The sequence below is a fragment of the Nomascus leucogenys genome, chromosome 14 (assembly GCF_006542625.1).
Source record: "Nomascus leucogenys isolate Asia chromosome 14, Asia_NLE_v1, whole genome shotgun sequence".
NCBI classification, from domain to species: domain Eukaryota; kingdom Metazoa; phylum Chordata; class Mammalia; order Primates; family Hylobatidae; genus Nomascus; species Nomascus leucogenys.
The window spans coordinates 45,663,545-45,683,731 of record NC_044394.1 but is presented as its reverse complement, the minus strand read 5'-3'; the positions used below and the strand labels follow the sequence as shown (position 1 = coordinate 45,683,731).

Here is a 20,187-nt window from a genome sequence, read left to right as displayed (position 1 = left end):
AAATAACATGATAAATATCAACACAGAAATTTCAGTGCTATTGTTACAGGATCACTGAGATGTTGATTTTTCTGGCAGGAAACCTCTGTGGCCATGGCGCCTTTGCATAAGTTCTTGTCCTGCATGCAGGAAGAATGAGGTACACAGAAAAGCAAAGGGTGAAGAAGAAGAAGAGTTCTATTTAGCGTTAAAAGAGCTCAGAGGAGTGGATAGCTCCTCTCTATAGGCACTGTGCTTCTTACCTGCCCTCCCCACTATCCTACGTTATCCTGTCACCAGGCTCCAGTGGGGAGTTAAGCATCTACCACCACCCAACCTCCTAGGCACTGGAGCATTCAGTTCTCAGCAGAAAGGGGGACCTGGAGAGGGTGTCTTCTCTCTGCAGGCAAGTTCTTTAAATGTCTCTGCAGGTCTCTGAAGCTCTCTGCTGCAGCTGCTGCTCTTAGCAGAGAAGGTACTGCTCTCTGCAGCTGGTCCTCCCATTGTCCCCAGCTATCAGCAGGAAAAGTACTCTTTTCTGTAGCAGATTGGCTTTTTAGTCTCTTCATAAGTTCTTTCACAAAGCGAAGTTTTAAATTTAGATTTGATCCAGTTTATCAGTTTTCCTTTTATGTCTTATACCTTTGGTATAAAATGTCATAACTCTTTGCTACACCTAAGAGGCTTGAATTTTCTTTATGATTTTTTTCTAAAATGTTTCATAAAAAGTGTTATAATTTTATATTACATTCAAGTTCGTAAGCATTTTGAGTTAATTTCTGTAGTGTGAGGTTTATGTTAAGGCTTTTTTTCTTTAGCCTATTGATGTTCAGGTGCCCTAGCACCATTTGTTGAAAGGCTATTTTTCCTCCACTGATTTGTGTCTGCCAGCTTTGTGATGTATCAATTGGTAATAGCCATACCAGTGTGGCTCTATATCTGGGCCTTCTCTTTGGATCCATTTTTATATGAATCTATCCCTATGCCAATACCACACTGTCATGATTACTTTAGCTGTGTGTAAGTCCTTGAAATGCTGATGGATTCCTCCCACTCTATACTTCTTTTTCAAAATTGTCTTAGCTATCCAAGGATGTAAGTTTGCTTTGTCTGCAAAAATTCTTGCTGAGATTTTGATAGGAATTGCATCAAATATATAGACCAAGCTAGGGAAAACTAACACAACATATTCAGTCTTCCCATCTATGAACATAGTGTATCTCCCTTTATTTCTGCTTTGATTTCTTTCACCAGTGTTTTGTATGTTTCAGCATACTTTACATATATGTTTCAGCATTACACTTTACTCTTCGTTCTTCACCAGAACTTTTCTTTAAAGGGTAGGTCACAGTAGTGTTCATTAGAGAGGCAATAATTTTGACTTACTAAAACTAGTGTCACTGGTTATCACTTCAACTATCACGCTTTCTTTTTAGGTCTAGTTCTGATTTTCCCCTGCTTCTTCTAAAATTTCTTTTTCATCTTCTGCTTTGACTCGCGGTCTTTGCCTGAAATAACTAGGTGTGTGCTTACTACTCCTTCCTTTATTTGCAGCAGAGATTGCCAGATCCCATATCTGTTTTGTTTTGTTTTAATGTACAACAAAGCATTTCATGTTCTTTGGAGCAGTTGTAGATGGTACTGTTGCTAAACTGGGATACTGCTGAGCTGTGGCGTGGGGAAATAGCAGATTGCTGACTAGTTTAGGTTCACTTCAACTGTTCAGTGCCTAGGAGGTTGGGTGGTGGTAGATGCTTAACTCCCCACTGGAGCCTGGTGACAGGATAACATAGGATAGTGGGGAGGGCAGGTAAGAAGCACAGTGCAATGAACCCTACTTAGATCTGGCTCTTTAAAAACTGTTGTCGTTGGGTTGACCTGGAGGCTTAGCTTGCTACTGGACTCTGCTGACACTGGTTAAGGAATTGGAATGCTGTCCTCTGTTCATGCCAGGTGGGTAATAAAAGATTAGATGCCTACTCTGCCTTTAGAGGGAATCAGAGCATCACTGATCTGGGAGAAGCTTGTCTCTCTACATGGCTCCACAGAAACCGCTGTAGTAGTTTTTTCTGTGGTGTTTGTCTGGAATAGCTTGGTTGTCTGGAATAGCTTGGTTATTCCCATAGAAGGGTTTTGAGCGGTTGTGTGTGGTTAGGTCATCCTCTCCTGTTCCTTTGGCTGGGAGAGAACAGGATTTCCTTGAAGTCTGTGCCTAATTGAGATTCTGTATTGGACGCTTCTACAGTCCATCACCTGGGATACATTGAAGGCAATAAGAAAATCCAGTAAATTTACCATAGTATCACTCTTCAATTCCTAAAGACCCTAGACAAGCTGTCTTCCTCTTTGTACCTTTCAGAGTCTGTCTTTGTTTCTTGTTGTTATGTCTGTGGTGTTTTAGCTGTTCTGAGGAAACACTGGGGTATTGCATTGTAACTGGAAGTCCTAGGAAGGCTTTTAAAGTACCATGCAAACCAAATCCCATAAAGCAAAATGTGGGAAGATATGATTACAGAGAATAAAATAATATGATATATCTACAGTGAAGCGACTTTATAAAATAAAGTCTTCACTAAAATTAAAAAATCTCAAAGAAGTCTTTATAATATATGTGAAAAAGCCAATGATTTTTAGCACATAAATAATATAGGTCAATGAAGACCTGATGAAATATCTGCCATACACTTGGGAGAAAAAGAATGTCAGCACTGCTTCCAGAAAATATAACCAAAAACGTGTTCTTTTTCAACTGCATCAGAGATATAGTAATAACACCTTTCTCATAGGTTTTATTTGTTCAGTAACACATGATTTAATAGAAACCAAGCACTCATTTCTAGGTCTCTGTTGCAAAGTGAACAATTGCAAAAGCAACTCTTATGAAAGCCAGAGATTACGAAAGAAAATTCTTTTTTAAAAAATCAAGCTGGGTATCAAGAAAGAAAACAGCTCTGAGGTTTGGACTCCAATACTATTAATTTGAGATTAAACTTGGCAGTTCATTGAAATAGTTAATTGAGAAGTAAATTTGGATATATTCCCAAGAAAGAGACCATTTCTGTGTCCAATGGGGCTGGGCTACCTGCCTAAATAATTGGTGAAAGAAAGGGTTGTTTAGACATTTAGCTGAAATATTTGTGTCAATATGGAAAGTCATTGCCCATGGATACTAGGATCTAACACAGAATGAAGTTTTCATTCAAAGCCATGAGAAGAAAGATTCATATCACAACCTCTGACCTGTGTGATATTCAAGACTGAGGTTAGATTTTTCATATTACCTATATTATATAACTACCTGAAAAGCAGAAACTGGTATAACATACTAGATTGAACAATTAAGTTCTTAAAAACCTGGAAAGATTAACATAAAACTGCCCCCCCAAGAATAAATTTACATTTAAGAACTTAAGATTGCTTACCACCTCAAAGGCAACATTACTAATTCATGGATGGACATTCCATGCCCTAAGAGATAGCCAAGGAAGACACACTTAAGGGTCACACTCAAGGATAAAAAGTGGAATCAAAAAGGCATCATAATAAGTAGTTTAGGTGTTCTCTGAGACGAATAAATGGGATCTAAAGGCAAAACAGGTGGGTAGGAGGACAAAAATACATTTTTTAAATAGACAATTATACGTCATTGAAAAATGAACCATATACTAAAGGAACTCAATTTTTGTTTGTTTGTTTCTTATATAGTAGATTCAGCACAAATATAGAAAGAATGAGTAATTTCCTAAGTAGATCTGAAAGTAAGTTTGCCAGGTGTAGGGGGAAAATTCAAGAATTTAAATATCACATTTCAATTTGAAATTTGATAATTTGTTGACAAAAAAACAAAGAATTTATTTTGACTATAAACCTGTCCCATGCAATATTTAGAATAGTGCTAAATTACTAGAATATTGAAAATTATATTAAAGGCTATTTGTTGCTTATTTAAAATGATAATGTTACTGGTAATCCTGTATTATATCTGGTGACTATACATAAAAGAGAAGTTAGGAAAGATGAACTCAACACTTTTATATATTCATAAGAAACACTAGAAGACAAAAATGTATAAAAAGGGCAACATGCAAATTATGAAAATAATCTCTACCCAGGATATTATTCCACATAAGTTATCATTTAATAACATTTTTCAACTCACGAAGATTATGCCAATATTAAAGACTTATGAAAAGGCCATGGAAAACAAGTATAAAAGTTTTTTTTTTTTTAGCAAACAGAAAAATAAATCTCAAAATGAAAGAGGTATGCAAGAATTTTTTCTAAGAGGGCTAGAAATATGTTTTAGCTTGTTTAAAAAAAGTCAACTAACTGGGTCCTTCTGATTAACTACAGAAAGTAGAGAAATATGGTGATTAATGTCAAAAGCAGGAAAAGAAATAAATATGAGTAAGAAAAGTAAATCAATAAAATTAGAAAAATAGGTGGCAGGTGGGGAGACAGAGAGAAAAACAAAAGCAGATAGACAGGAGGCAAAGGCAGAGACAAAAAAATCTAGGTTAAATAAAAAACTGTCTAAGCAGGTATAAGTTATGTAGATGAAAGAGTAACCATATTAGATGTAAACTGTTTAAACTTATGTTTAAACATTAGATTAGATTGGTAAAAATTTTCTTCTGCCTAGGAATAATCACACTGAAATATTGAAAATAAAGGTTTAGAGAAAATTAACAAGTATTTATCAAAAAAGTTAGGCCACTCATATTGTATTGGGCAAAAGAGAATTTTAGAAAAAATGCAAGGAATAAAGAGGGACAATTATAGATAAAAGGTGACAGACAAAATATGAAATATCAAAATATGAAAAAAATTTAAAGATAATATAACAGTCACAAATTTAAATGCCTCAGTATCATTGTCTCAATATATGCCTGAGGCAAATTTGATGGACATCCATTTATGTAGATAAATCCCAATTGTAGTGAGAGGTGTTTAATGTATCAGTCATCTAGACTGACGAGTATACAGACATTATTTAGTGGTTAATTAAAATACTTTGCAATGTTTGTGTACTAACTTTTCATCAGCCTTTTAATGTGAAGCCAACTAGTATAGCATGCTTTAATGATTTGACAGCTCTGCTAGTAGAGCAAGAATTAATACAGAGTAGCCCTCATCCTCTTTAAAGTCAAGTCCATCTAATATAACTAGCACCTCGCTTTGCCTTCTCACATGCTCACTAGCCATCGTGCTTACCCTTCCCTTCAAGATCCACTTTCTCATGATACAGTTTTCTAACTGGGCTTACTTGGATGCTAGCAAAATGCAGGCTTACCAGGATATCAAAGCAAAGAAAGAACAGGAACTGCAAGATATCCAGTCTCAGTACAAATAATAACTTAATTTTTACACATAAATATTTGCCACAGTGTTTCAGCCAATGCATTTACAGCTCTGACACATCATCAGACAACTGCTCTGCAGTACAGATGCCTATCCCACCAAACTAACGTAGACATTCAAACACCTCGCTTTATGTCTCAAGCTGCTGGGCTTTTTCGTTAGAGCAAATACCGGCAGTTTCATGTTAGTCATTTTAAAAGGCAACACTTTGACAAAATGATTGTTCATACTTTGGAAAGTTGTGGAAGGTTCATATTTATTGCTAGAGGATTTCTACCAAGACACTCTATGGAATGTGTTATACTCCTTGATAGGTATCTGTGACATGCCAGCATCAAAAGATGAGACCATAAATTCACATATATGCCATCTATCCTAAAGTAAGTATTATCTACATAGAAAATAAAATGAAATCGGTGTGAAGTTCCAATTCTGACAGCTGGCATTTGTTAAACTTTGGCTCAAAGATAATCTGATTCTCATACTGACTTTACAAATTATCTTTTCTTCCCAAGTCCAGGGCCAATTAACTTCCTGAGCCAGTAAGAAAATATTTTTCAATAATGCTAATATTAGCTACAATTCTGCTGACTCGACTACTAAAGAACTTGATTGTGACTCATTGACAAGCCTTCCAGAAACAATTTTATAATCTATTACTAAAGAATCTGGATTCTGACTCATTGAAAATCTTCCAAGTGCAATTTTATAATAGGTCTTATTTCAACAAAATACTGATCCAGTTTTCATTATCCTTGGGAAATACACGTCAGCTCTGTCTTAAGGAGTATTTGTTTTAAATTTCTAAGAATTTATATTATAACCAGAGACCCAAATATCTTTCTCAGAATTTTGTTCCATAAATGTTTTTCTTAATTAAGAAGTGTTACCTTATTAAAATGAGCACCATTTTAAACAATTTTTCAGTGGTCTGGGTAAAGAGTTTCATACTGACTCTCTAAAACCTAATTTCAAACTGACCACAGACTTCTAATCTTTTATTTTTATAGATTTGAAGACATAATTTAAATTAGGGTTGGTATTTCTTTTTGTCTTATCTAAATCTTAGTTTCCTGGAATAATAAAGTTTGATGTTCAGCAAGAAAACTGCTTGAGTTTAAGCCATTTTCAAAAGAAAGTTTACTTCTTCATTATTGTGTTCCAGACATTAAGTGACTATAGGTACCGGGTATTAGTGATCGTAAACTCTGTGTTGTTCATTATGAAATAATCTAACAGGTTAGTAGATTTACTAATATGAAATAATCCTAATAGGTTTCTGTGAACTTCCCAACATAACCACTTGCCAATGTATTTGCTTGTCAGAGTGTTCTTGTACTAGAAAGAATTAACTTTGTGTACAAAACTGGATTTCCCAACAGGAAAATCAACAACCCAGTGACAGTGAAGAATTCAACTGGCTTGTTGACAATCATCTGAATTCTATTGAAATATCAAAGACTTAATACCAAGACTTTAACAAATATTCACAAAATTTACTAAGCCCTCTCAATTAACTGTTCAAAATACTACACTTCCAGATTTGAAGACGACATTAACAAAAATAATCAATAGGCTATATACAAACATAAAGATTTCTCAAGCTGGAAAGAACCTTAGTGATGACAGGCTCTACATGCTTATTTTACGCTTACAAAGTGGCTACAAAGTGAGACAGTCTAAGTCAGGGCCATAGCCAGGACACCAGTTTCTGGACTCTTAATATTCTTTTATCTCTACTCTTTTACTAAAAATGAGGTTTTCTAAATCTGAGGCAATCAACAGAATGAGTAAATTTACAGAAAAATAACATCCTTGTACTCCATATAAAGGAAGAAACAAATTTTTAAAAATCACTTAAATTTCTTAAGTTAAAAATTCCTTTATGAGCTTAGCTCAAACTTTGAAATTATTAGTCATATTGAAATTTTTAAAAAGTAAACAGACAACTCTAGCCAGAACATGGGGTTAAGGCTTCACTGCCCTGTGCCCACCACTCCGGGAGGCTTAGGTGATTCTGTCACAGCCTCTGTCAGTCTGTGACCTGCTGGCATTGAATGATTTATATCTAAGACTCCAGGACACCCCTGAAGCCGAGAAATGATCTTGTCTATTGTTCTGGGTGGAAACATCCCTGTTTTTTAAATTAAATTTCTCGCATGATTCTACAGTGAGGCCAGGGTCAAGCATGAGGGCTTCCAGATACTTTAGTGAGATGAGCTCTTAACATTCAGGGAGGTGGCCATAGTATTCTCTCCAGAAGAGTGGAAATGCCTGGACCCCTCCCAGCAGAATTTCTATAGAAATGTGATGTTGGAGAACTACAGAAACCTTGCCTACCTGGGTGTTGCTATCTCTAACCAGACCTGATCACTGTCTGGAGCAAAGAAAAGAGCCCTACAATGTGAAGATACATGAGACAGTACCCAAACCCTCAAGTACGTGAGAGTGAAAGAAGGAGATCACACAGGCAAGGGGACCAAAGGTAAATAAGGAAGCCAGGACTTATAATGTAGTTTGGGAAGCTCTGCTCCAATGAAAAGGTTGAAGTTTTTCTTTTTCAGATTCAGAGAAAGGAAAAACTTCTGTCTCATGCTCTTAAATCTTTTAAGAATCATTTTTTTTCTTTAGTAGATCTCCCTTCAAGTCCACAGTGAGAGCCAGTTGCCACTTTGTCACTTATAAAGGGCTGCATGATCTGACTGCTCTTCCATTGCTTTTGGAGACACAGGAATATTTGTGTTTTTGAGGCGCTCTATATTAAAGTAGCTTTTTCAGATATTCTTTTTGCCTCATGTCTAAACTGTGTGAGGTGAGTAGTGGACATATTGGGATTTGGGTTCAGAAATCCCTGGAGCTCCAGGGACAGATGTTGCATCTTTCTGCATAATAATTTTTAATCCCATAGAGGTTGTAAATGTGATTCCACAAAAATTCTTACTCAGCAGTTTCATCAAAACAATAAACATTTTTCTAAATATGAAAAAAGTAATGTTTTCCTTCATAATTTTATCATTTTAGTATAAACTTAGATTTGTAATTTAAACTTATATGTGCATAATTTCAAATTGTATTTTAAAGAATGGGTGTCCAACCTTTTGACTTCCCCAGGCCACATTGGGCCACACATAAAATACACTAACACTCATGACAGCTGATGAGCTTAAATAAAACAAACAAACAAAAAAACAAAAAATAGGTTCGTGTAGTTTTCATGATATTTTTCACCACAGATAAGCAAAAAAGTCATCTCATTTAAAGGGTTGGTTGGTTGCACAACACTGGCTGAAAGTATCTACTCACCTTCTAGATTTCTTAAATGCCTTATGTCATTAATGAGCTTAGAACACTGCTAAACATATATTAAGCCATTATTATTTTATTTTTTAATAACTATTATGCTATAATTTTGTTTTATTTAGTAGAAAGCCCGCTGGGACTGTGTCCGTGAGATATAGCTATATATAAAAATATGTACAGTGATACATATACACACACCTACATAAATTGTATTTCTGTATAGCCAGTTGATAGGTTCTTGGAAGCTGTAACTGTAAGTGAAGCAACATATTGCTCAAGAAAACAAAATTTTGCCACAGTTTAATTGATAAAAACAAAAGATACCTGAATGGCATATAGCAACACTCTTTCATTTAAAAAAATGCAGTTTTCAAGAACCTATTTTGAACATCATGAGAAGACTAACTATGTGACTGTATTTGTGTCACGTGGATTTTCAGATAAATAAAAATTGTATAACTATATATTTAATGTGTACAATACAATAATTTGACACTTGTATACACTGTGAAATAAAATATAGTCGAGTTGATGAGCACATCTATTACCTCACATAGATAATCCTCTTTTGTAATAGGAACACTTAAGGTCTACTGTTGTGGCAGATTTTAAGCACACTTTACAGTATTACTAACTATAAACAATGCTATTTAGTGATCTAATAGTAATGTACATTAGCCTTCTTAGACTTGCTCAATTTATGACTATATTTGTACTTTTTGAAAAAAATCTCCTCATGTTCCCACCCTCGGGAACTAACAACTACCCTTCCATTCTCTGCTTCTATGAGTTTACATTTTTACATTCCCCATCTGAGAACATGTGGTTTCTTTGTCTTTCTGCATTTGGCTTATTTCATTTACATAAATGAAACAGGTCTATCTGTGTTGTAAATGGATGTTGTACGTTTCCTTCTCTCTTATGGCTGAACAGTATTCTCTGTGTGTGTGTATTTTGTCTATCGTAAACAATACTACAATGAACATGGGGGCTGAAGATATTTCTTCAATGTACAAATTTTATTTCTTTTGGTAGTAGTATGCCCAGAAGTGGTATTACTGGATTATATGATGCTTCTGTTTTTTTATTGGTTTTTATGATGACTTTATCAATTTATATCTCGCTGACAGCATACAGGATTTCCCTTGTATGTGTGTCTTTTTTTGTGGAATAGGATAATCTTTTGCCTATTTTTGAATGGGTTATCATCATTATTGCTTTGCTTTGAATTGCAGAAGTTTCTTATACAGTTAGGATATTGGCTGATTATACATGGCTTGCAAATATTTTTCTATCCTGTAGGGTTTAAGGAAAATTTGTTTTTTCCTTTCCTGTGCAGAAGCTGTTTACTTTGACGCAGTCCCACTTGTTTATATTTTCTTTTGATGCTGTGATTTTGGTGTCATATCTAAAAAGCTGTTGCCAAGACCAATATCAACAAGGTTTTCCAATATGTTTTCTTCAGGAGTTTTAAGGCTTTATGTCTTACATTTAAGTCGTTTATTTTGACTTAAGTTTGGGGTATGGTAAAAGAAAATAATCTAATTATATTCTTTTGCTTGTGGATATCCAGTTTCTCTGGCACCACGTATTGACAAGACTCTACTTTCTGTATTGTATATTCTTGGTGCCCTTGTCAAAGATTAGTTGACCTTGCATGCATGGATTGCTTCTGGGCTCTCTATTGTGTTCCATTGGTTTTTGTATCTGTTTTTATGCACATACCACATGCTTTTCAACACTACAACCTTTAAATAAAGTTTGAAATTAGAAAGTATGATGCTCCCAGCTTTGTTCTTTTTCAAGATTGCTCAGGTTATTTCAAGTTGTTTAAGGTTACACTTAAATTTTACAATTGTGTTTTCTATTACTGTGAAGCCACTAACATTTTGAATCGGTGGACCACTTTGGATAATATGGTACTTTGATAATATTAATTATTCTAATGGAACATATTTCTACTGATTTGGGTCTACTTTAATTTCTGTCATCAATATCTTATTGTATTTAAGGTACAAATTTTTATATCTTTTTGTATCGTCAAATTTATTTTTATTTATTTTATACTATTGTAAGTAAAAATTATTTCTTTTTTTTGTGAAAAGTTTGTTGTTACGGTATGGAAATGCAACAAATATTTGTATGTTGGGCCAGGTGTGGTGCCTTATTTAACTAATCCCACCGCTTTCAGAGTCCGAGGCAGGTAGAACACTTGAGCCCAGCAGTTTGAGATGAGCCTGGGCAAACGAAAAAGGCCCTGTCTCAAAAAACCGCACAAGTATTTGTATGTAGATTATTTATCTTGATATTTTTCTAAATGTATTTATTAGTTCAAACAGTTAAAAAGAAGTAAACAGACACACCCATGAAAATCTTCGTGATAGAAAAATGGGGTGATATAGCTGTACTTGTAGCTGTATCACAGAATAAAAATGTCCCAATTTGTAACTGCATTTCTTTTTATACCAATGGATATGTCTCAACAAAACTAAGCTTTCTGGATTTTCAACATATAAAAACTGGTACTTACATTGGAACTTATTTTCAAAAGATGATTCAAATTTCTCATTATCTTTAAAAGCCAGCTTGTCCATATCTGAAAATTCACTTTTGTCTTGAAGTTATGTTGTCCCTTGTAAAGAGTAGATTAGAAGGATAAAACTCATGAATGTGAAGTTTTAACAATGGAAAACCCAAGAGTACAAGTGGCAAAAAGCCTTTTGTTACTCAAGAACATGCTCCACACTGTTTTTTTTCTCTGTCTTATAAAGAATAGCTCGACCTCACCGAGACCATGAGGCATTGTTCTCAGCAATTAAGAACTGCTTACCCAGTTACTCCTTGTACTATTTCATGCTGTGAAGTAGGTACTACAGTTGTTAACAGAGAATAATGTTGGACTCTGAATGCTATTCCTATGAGTTTGGTTTCTCAATAAACATGAAACATTTGTGAAGAAAAATCCTGGACACTACCAGCATGAACCACCTGAGGTTGCAATATAGCACAACCTTGAGTGAGCAAAATAACCTAACTCAGCATATATATGTGTCTTATCCTTCCTTTTGGCATACAACAAATATAAAAAAAAAAAAATGCTGGCTGAGCGCGGTGGCTCACGTCTATAATCCCAGCACTTTGGGAGGCCAAGGAGGTGGATCATGAGGTCAGGAGATCAAAATCATCACGGCTAACATGATGAAACCCCATCTCTACTAAAAATACAAAAGTTAGCCAGGCATAGTAGTGCATGGCTGTAGTCTCAGCTACTCAGAAGTCTGATGCAGGAAAATCACACGAACCCAGGAGGCAAAGGCTGCAGGGAGCTGAGATTGCACCGCTCCACTCCATCCTGGCTGAAAGAGTGAGATTCAGCCTCAAAAAAAAAAAAAAAAAAAAAAAAAAAAAAAAAAAAAAAAAAAGAAGGAAAAAAAAAACACTTTAGGACCATGACTGGCACTTGTTGCAGAGAGCTATATTAACATGCAGATGTTGAGGCTCAAGCCCAGAACTACGGAGTCACTTCTCTCTGCTGTGGGGCCCAGGTATGGGGAGGAGTCTGTTCATGACTCAAATCATAGCCTGGTGGACCCACTGGCCTAGTTTCTAAAAGCATCCACTCCTTACAGTTTGAACAATCATACTCCAGAACCTGGTGCCACGTTTGAATTTATTTCAATGATATTCAAGTGAGAACCTTATTCAGGCAGGGCAAAGTGGCTCATGCCTGTAATCTCAGCACATTGGGAGGCAGAGGTGGGTAGATTAACTGAGGTGAAGAGTTTGAGACCAGCCTGGTCAACGTAGTGAAACCCTATTTCTAATAAATATACAAAAATTAGCTGGGTAGGGTGGCACACACCTGAAGTCTCAGCTACATGGGAGGCTGAGGTAAGAGAAATGCTTGAACTTGGGAGGCAGAGGTTGCACTGAGCCAAGATCATGCCACTGCACTCTAGCCTGTGCAACAGAGTAAAACTCTGCCCCACTCACACACAAAAAAGTAGCTTATCTGTTTATATTTCAATGCCAGAATATTTTTAAGTGACTTCTTAATGATGTGTAAAACGGTTCCAACTTTAGAAATAACCTCCACTCATGTGCTTACACAGATTTTGTTGATTTGTGTTTTATCTTAATACATTGAGTCTATTCACAGAACTATGAAAATGCTTATTAACATCATATTGCATGGTCTATATATCCAGTTTAGCAAGTAAGTATTATCTATTTATTTGCTAAAAGCCACCTTTTTCCCTCCAGGAAATTTAGATGGTTCTCAAAGATGAAACATCATTTTGAAGTCTGATTCCAAATTCTATACAGCCACATGGTCTGCAACAATTATCCCCCCACAAAAAATAAAAATAAAAAAAAAATCTGAGTAAAGCAAGTGAAGGCTGACAGAGTAAGTAACATGATTCAGCTGAAGCCAACCAATCGGAAAGTTGTACTTACCCCACCTTCTGTTCTGGAGGGCTGGAGAAAAGAGGAATGGAGAGGATTTGACTCAACTTAGTGGCTCATGGCTAGGGCATTCTGTCAGGACAAAGACTGAGGGAAGCAACCTGTGATCTGCCCAGACCTCAGGTGCAGAAGGGAACAAGGCAAGAATATTACTAATTGCATGAAGATACCAACGAGGTTTCTAAATAACTCTATTAGTGTGAAAATAAATTGTTATTCTTGCAAATAGCCAATTATGATGCCGAAGATCCACAAAATTAAGCAGCTAAATTAAATTGCAGTGGCAATAATAAAATGTATGCAACCAACAGGCAGCAAAAGAAAGGCAACTATCAGTGCCTAAACACTTCTGTGTGCCAATAACACACTAGACCTTGCCAGTCTGTCCTGCTGACCCTCACAGCAACCCTGTATCATGGGCAGGGGCTTACCTTCCAGATACATTTCCCTTTCAAGGCTTCTTTTTGCTTTTGGAAGGTACGTGGAGGAGAGGTGTCTGGAGGAAGTGCCTCTACATAACCTCGAGGCTGTACTGCCTGCCAGTGCTTCCAAGATGCCATTTCTTTCTCTTTAAGTGTTTTCAGTTGAGGCTGCTCAGAGAAACCTCTGTGCTCTGCAAAAATATGTCTTTCCAGGGAACGGGAACTAATGTTTTTAAAAGCTCCCAGCAAGTGCAGAGAGATGGTGGGTTCTTTGCTGGTAGAGGGCTCTTGGCAGAGTTTTTAATGACTCTCTGATGGCAACTTCCGAAAGCCTTTTCCAAGCTTTCAGCCTCTTGCTCAAGCTCTTTGACCCTTCCCTTAGTACTGGCTACAACACTAAGGTCAGAATCAGAAGAACTACCCTCCACCCATCCATTTGGATGATTTGGGATCCTTGATGCAACCATAACTGCTAGAACTACTTCCTGTTTAAAAGAATTTTTCAAGAAATCCTGATGTATATGACCATCGCAAGGCACCATGTTGCCACTTATTAATCCACTGACAGAACGATCGATCAGAGACTGCTTTGGATTGTAGTATACTTCATTCTCTAGGGTTGCAAAGTACAAAAAGCTAACTTGAAAAGTGAATGAACAAGCCAGAGAAGAAAATTAATATACTTGTGTATATTATTTTTTTGAAAAATGGAGAAGATAAATAATAAGGATAAACTTGCACATTAAATAGTTTCTGAAGCCATGGTAGTAATAACAACTAACAATTATTGAGAGCTTATTGTACCAGCTACAGCTTCATATATCTTTTGTAACATGGTGTAATTTCAGAAACTGTTGTGCACAATTTTCACATCCAAAAAGCTGTGAGAATCAAAAATTTGTTCATAACTTATTTGGTGGCAAACCTAATCAGACTTGAATTCATTTAGTTGAAAAGTTTGACTTGAACTGAGGTAAACCCTTTTATTATCTTTATTTATCCCAGCATGAATATTCATACAGTTGACTTGAAAATAATGCGTTTCACTAGAGCTGGCTGTTTAGAACTCCCATGCTGTGGATTTCATATGCTATGAAATCCGGCTTGAATTTAAAACAAGGAAGTAAGGGCCTTCATTCACAACAACACCGTGTCCAAGGAACTCTCACTGCTTCCACTTTATAGATGGGAAACTAAAGCTTACCGAACTGGGTCACATAGTTCGCAGGTCCAAGAGCTAATGGGCTTTCTTAATGCAAAGCCAGTGTGTGTGCCCCACTCTCTTGCAATGTCTTCCTATGACGCTACCAAAAAGAAGCTTGCCCTCAGCAATGCATGCACATGAAAGGGTTCTACACTCATTCAACTATTTTTATTAACATGAGAGTATGATTTCAGCTGTGAGAAATTTCACAAACAGAACTCAAAGGAAATGAGGAACAGAAAAAAGTAAAAACAAGTAAAGAGATAAAAAATAAGTAAAGTAGGCCGGGCGCGGTGGCTCAAGCCTGTAATCCCAGCACTTTGGGAGGCCGAGGCGGGCGGATCACGAGGTCAGGAGATCGAGACCACCCTGGCTAACACGGTGAAACCCCGTCTCTACTAAAAAAAATACAATAAATTAGCCGGGCGTGTTGGCAGGCGCCTGTAAGTCCCAGCTACTCGGAGAGGCTGAGGCAGGAGAATGGCGTGAACCCGGGAGGCGGAGCTTGCAGTGAGCCGAGATCGCGCCACTGCACTCCAGCCTGGGCGACAGAGCAAGACTCTGTCTCAAAAAAAAAAAAAAAAAAAAAAAAAAAAAAAAGTAAAGTAGTGGTAGAAGAGAGCAAAAGGCTGATGAGGAAAGAGTGCAAATGGGAACCAGAAAGGCTCAGAACAAGTATGAGAAATCAGTTGAACTGGTAATACATACACACTTTCTTTGAGCTTTAAAGCAACTGAAGAAGAAAGCATCTAAGCTTCATTATCATTATTATGAAGTAGGAAGGGGCAGAGATGTATCCATAGTGAAGACACAATAATAAAATGATACCAATAACCATTTCTCGGGTGTTTTTTAGGTCTCAGGCACTGGACTGAAACCCATCTCACTTCTATGCCACTATGAAAAGGAATGAGATCATGTCCTCTGCAGGGACATGGATGGAGCTAGAAGCCATCATCCTCAGCAAACTAATGCAGGAAGAGAAAACCAAACACTCCATGTTGTCATTTATAATTGGGAGCTGAAAAATGAGAACACATGGACACAACGAGGGGAACAACACACACTGGGGCCTGTCGGGGGTGGGGTCAGGGGAGGGAGAGCATCAGGATAAATAGCTAGTTCATGCTGGGCTTAATACCTAGGTGACAGGTTGACAGGTGCAGCAAACCACCATGGCACATGTTTACCTATGTAACAAACCTGCACATCCTGCACATGTACCTCAGAACTTAAAATAAAAATTAAAAAAACAAATTTGATGGCATGGGAAAATGGTGAAGACAGTGTTAGTTGGGAAAATCGTTTATGCCATTTTTCTCTTGCAAAAACTGGAATACATGGGCATATGTTGATGGGTTGGATGGTGTATTAGGCTATTCTTGCCTTGCCATAAATAAAATACCTGAGACTGGGTAATTTATAAAGAAAAGGGGTTGAATTGGCTCACAGTTCTGCAGGCTGTAAAGGAAGCATAACACAGGCATCTGCTCAGCCTCGGGGGAGGCCTCAGGAAGCTTCCAATCATGGCAGAAGGTGAAGAGGGAGCAGGCATGTCACATGGTGAAATCAAGAGCAAGAGAGGGGGGGGAGGGGCAACACACTTTTAAATGACCAGATCTCATGAGAAGTCACACGCTGTCATGAGGACACTACCAAGAGAGATGGTGTTAAACCATTCATGATAAACCCACCCCCAGGATCAAATCGCCTCCCACCAGGCCACACCTGCAACATTGGGGTTTACAATTCAAGATGGGATTTGGGTGGGGACACAGATCCAAACTATATCAGATGATCAAACTATATCAGATTGATCTAAAGATAAATATTTAAAAAGGATTGGAAGGAAATGCATATATATATATATGGAGAGAGAGAGAGAGACCTGGTCTCGCTCTGTCACCCAGGCTGGAGTACAGTGGCACTATCTTAGCTCACTGCAACCTCCGCCTCCCGGGTTCAAGCAATTCTCCTGCCTCAGCCTCCTGAGTAGCTGGGATTACAGCACAAGCCACAATGCCTGGCTAAATTTTTGTGTGTTTTTAGTAGAGACGGGGTTTCACCATGTTTGCCAGGCTGGTCTCAAACTCCTGATCTGCCCACCTCGGCCTCCCAAAGTTCCGGGATTACAGGCATGAGCCACGCCTGGCTGAAATGCACCAAGATATTAATGGTGGTCATTCCTGTATAGAATTGAAGGTGGTCTTTTTCTTTAAAATTATCCTTTGCTTCTAAAAATCCCAAGATGAATACATTTCACTTTATAATAAATAGTAAGGAAACTCCAGTAAGTTACGTTTCAATGTGGGGGTGGTGCTGGCAACTGTCTTCCCCCAGATGCAGGAGAACAGACTTTGTCCAACTCATGCTGAATGGTGTTTGGAATTTTTAGTAATGCTGCCTCTTGCTACCCTCTCCTTCCTTTCTCTTTCCTCTACTTTCTCCTTGCAGGGAACATCACAATTGAGTCCGTCCCTGGTCCAGTTGGCTTCATTCTGGGGCCAACGTTGGCACCAAAGAACATTTGGTGGGAGGACAAAGAGTCACAAAATTTTAGAGCTGGAAGGGGTCTCAGAAAGCATCTACTCCAACACAGTTATTTATCTTGATGTCAGCCGGAAAAACAAGAAATATACAACAGAACATCCCAGTCTGCCATAATAAGCCATTATGGGTCTCTCAACCATGAAGTTGTCTGAGTCATTTTTGAAGCTATCTGTATTTACAAGCCTGTTCCATTTCCATAAATCTGCTCCCCACTGTGTGAAACACAGGGTGGAGGGGCCATGGTTTGATAGCAGCATGTGTGAGAAACGCCCAGAGGCTGCTCTGGTGCTGCCTGTGAGCTCTGTGTGAGTCAGCGATGTGTGGTCGTGGTCCCCGACGAGAGTCACTTCTGCATGGTGGGCAGAAGCAGGGATTTCTGGCCAGCACTGAGCCAGCCTGGCTGTGGCTGGAGCAATGTGTTCGGCTGCTGATGGTGCAGTGCAAAAGGAACCGCCACAAGCTAGAGTCAGTCTCGGTTGCAGTGGCTGGCAGAACAAAGGATATGTAGCCTAAACGGGGGAAGACTGGAGGTGAATTTGGGGCTGTTTTCAAATATCTGACTATGTAGATAAGTTAGATTTCACTGCAGCACCACTGAGGGCGAACCCTGTCTAGTGGTCATTTGCAATTCAGTGAGGCAGGGGGATCACCTGAGGTCAGGAGTTCGAGACCAGCCTGGCCAACATGGTGAAAACCTGCCTTTACTAAAAATCCAAAAAATTAGCCAGGCGTGGTGGCAGGCACCTATAATCCCAGCTACTTGGGAGGCTGAGGCAGGAGAATCACTTGAACCTGGGAGGCAGAAGTTGTTGTGAAGCAAGACCACACCACTGCATTCCACCCTTGGCAAGAAGAGCAAAATTCTGCCTCAAAAAAAAAAAGAAAAAAGAAAAGAAAAGAAAGAAAAAGGAAAGAAAAGAAAACCTTCTAGCAATGCAAGCATTCACTGAATAGGCTATTTTAGGAGGTAGTGAGTTCCCTGTCAGTGGGGCAAATGGAGACCAAATAGCCAGTTTTCAGGGGTGTGATAGAGGATGGAAGGCAGCAGGAAGAGGGCTGGATTTAGCAAGTTAACGTCCCGCTTAACTCTCCCTTCCAGGTCTGAGACCCTGAGATTCCTTTTTTTTTTTTTTTTTGGAGGCAGAGGCTGGCTCTGTCACCCAGGCAGTAGTGCAGTGGCATGATCCCAGCTTACTGCAACCTCTGCCTCCTAGGTTCAAGTGATTCTCCTGCCTCAGGTTCCTGAGTAGCTGGTATTACAGGCATGTGTTACCATGACCCTGGCTAATTTTTTGTATTTTTAGTAGAGACGGAAGTCTCACCATATTGCCCAGGCTGGTCTCAAACTCCTGAGCTCAGGTAATCCACCCACCTTGGCCTCCCAAAGTGCTAGGATTACAGGTGTGAGCCACCGCACCAGGGCCCAGCTCTGAGATTCTCTCTTTCATTTTTTTTTTGTTAACACTTTGTCTCATCCACAACAAGATGTGTACACATGTTCACAGAAGTTTTATACCTAACAGACCCAAGCTAGAAACAACTGAAATACCTTCAACAGGTAAATGGATAAACTGTACCAAGGTCCATATGGAATATTATTTAGCAATGAAAAATATCCAACTCCTGATACATACCAAAGGGATGAATCTCAAAAACAAAGCGATGAAGGAATTAATACAGCCTCAAAAATGCACACACAAGGCTGTAGAACAAGCTAATCTAGAGTGACAGAGAGCAGATCAGTGGTTGCCCAAGGTGGAGGATGCAGCTGAATGACTTTAGGTACAAGAGGTGATAGATATAGTCCCTATCTTGATAGCAATGATGGTTACATGGGTGTCGTGAGTGTATACATTTGTCAAAATGTATGGAACTACACAATCACAATAGTTGCATTTAATTGTATGTAATTTACAAAAACAAAGCTGATTTTTTTAAGCATGCTTTGTACCCACAATGATTCATGGCCACTTTCATTCATTTGAAAAAACAAATTTTAAGCTATTTTATATTTTATTTTATTTATTTTATTTTATTTTATTTTATTTATTTTATTTTATTTATTTTATTTTGAGACAGGGTCCCACTCTGTTGCCAAGGCTGGAGTTCAGTGGCGTAATCGTAGCTCACTGCAGGCTTGACCTCTTGGGCTTGAGTGATCCTCCCACCTCAGTTTCCCAATAGCTGGGACCATAGGCATACACCACCATACCCAACTAATTTTTAAATTTTTCATAGAGACAAGGTCCCACTATGTTGCCCAGGCTGGTCTTGAACTCCTGGACTGAAACAATCCTCCCGCTTGGGCCTCTGGAAGTGCTGGGATTACAGGCATGTGCCACTGGGCCCAGCCTAAAGTGTTTTTCAAACATCCAAAGTTGCCTCCTTTTTCCAGGACTCTGTGATGTGGTGAGCTGGGCTTTATTCACCTTCTCCATACCTTTCGAGGATTTGGATGCACCTCTTGCACCTATCTTAGCCGTCTTTCTTCCATCCTGAAGAGACATACGTCTCTGTGGTGGCTCCTCCCTCCCCAAGGTCATCGTGGCTGACTTGGGACCTTTCCCAGCTCTGTGTGTCTGTCTTGAAACACAGTTCATCTTCTCTCCATTGGTGCATCCCATAAGTAATTATTGAGTACTGACTGTGTAGGACACATCACTTGCTTATGAGTAGCTCACGGTGCTCGACGCAAACATTGAACAGATCACTTTAATGCACTTTCCACAGGTCTGAGCAGAGTCGGGGTGATTCATTCTGAACAGTCATGGCCCCGTGCATGGTTGTGTGAGGTCTCCTAGAGAAGGGGGCCGTTGGGTTGGGATGTAAAGGGTGCTGGGAATTTGCAAGGTAGTGGTACTTGCTATCTTGCAAATTCTACCTTTAAATTCTACCCTTTAAATT

General features: G+C 38.4%; 1 pseudogene; it reads left to right on the top strand.

Moving 5' to 3' along the window:
* Positions 1 to 3,554: 3,554 nt before the first annotated feature.
* On the top strand, positions 3,555 to 16,828 carry LOC115838247 (annotated as a pseudogene).
* The last annotated feature ends 3,359 nt before the right edge of the window (positions 16,829 to 20,187 follow it).